Here is a 327-nt window from a genome sequence, read left to right on the forward strand (position 1 = left end):
CACTGCCAGACTCCCTCCCTTCAGGATTTTTGTTTGGATGATACTTCATTGCAAGTTTCCTATACTGTCTCTTGAGCTTTTCCTCATCAAATCAATAAATCTGCTTTGATATATTAGGTATCTCCTCAACTGACTCAAAACTTGGTTTCTTAGGGGCGTCGTCTCTGGATACTTCATCAATGGAAATCTCTAGTATCTTGCAAGCTTCTTCTTCAGAAAGATCCATTGGCCTTCGAGTTATTTCATCTTTCTGGATATGTCACTGGTGGCATTGGAGCATAGTCATATAAGGAATGACAATGCTGTGACAATTTCTGAGCTGAGGGA

Source organism: Sesamum indicum, unplaced genomic scaffold (genome assembly GCF_000512975.1).
Source record: "Sesamum indicum cultivar Zhongzhi No. 13 unplaced genomic scaffold, S_indicum_v1.0 scaffold00286, whole genome shotgun sequence".
NCBI lineage: Eukaryota > Viridiplantae > Streptophyta > Magnoliopsida > Lamiales > Pedaliaceae > Sesamum > Sesamum indicum.